This window comes from Arachis ipaensis, chromosome B03 (genome assembly GCF_000816755.2).
Source record: "Arachis ipaensis cultivar K30076 chromosome B03, Araip1.1, whole genome shotgun sequence".
Taxonomy (NCBI): domain Eukaryota; kingdom Viridiplantae; phylum Streptophyta; class Magnoliopsida; order Fabales; family Fabaceae; genus Arachis; species Arachis ipaensis.
This window is the reverse complement of record NC_029787.2, coordinates 130,269,949-130,270,497: the sequence shown is the minus strand read 5'-3', so window position 1 is coordinate 130,270,497 and position 549 is coordinate 130,269,949.

Here is a 549-nt window from a genome sequence, read left to right as displayed (position 1 = left end):
ATATATTTGGGTTGTTATCGATCTAATGATATAATAAATTTTAATTAATTTAAATAATAAACATGTAATCCCACGTGCATGTGTATATGAAATCGCATCTTGCTATTTAGACATGATTAACTTTGTGATGCGGGTGTGTCATTTACAAACCCAAAAAAATTACCAACTCTAATAAGGAGGTGTGGAATATCATGTATTATATTGTATATGTATTATCGTTGTTATTATCAGTTTGGCATTTAAAAAAGGACATGTTTGGAACTTTCGGATTTCCGAAGGGTAAATTATGAACAAGCGAAAATTTAAAAAAGTTCATTTGGGTTTAAAAATAAAATAAAATAAAAAGCGACAAGTGACAAAAATCGTTTTATTCGTTTCCGTATAAGGAAAGCGAGAAGCTGCATGGGTCCACATAGCCGGCAGCTTTATTTTTAGGACTTAACTATCCTGTGTATGGTTATTAATAAATTTTTTTCAATTTTTTATTTAATAAATATACAATAAACACATTAAAAATTTAATTTTACATTTTTATATAAAATTTTTAAA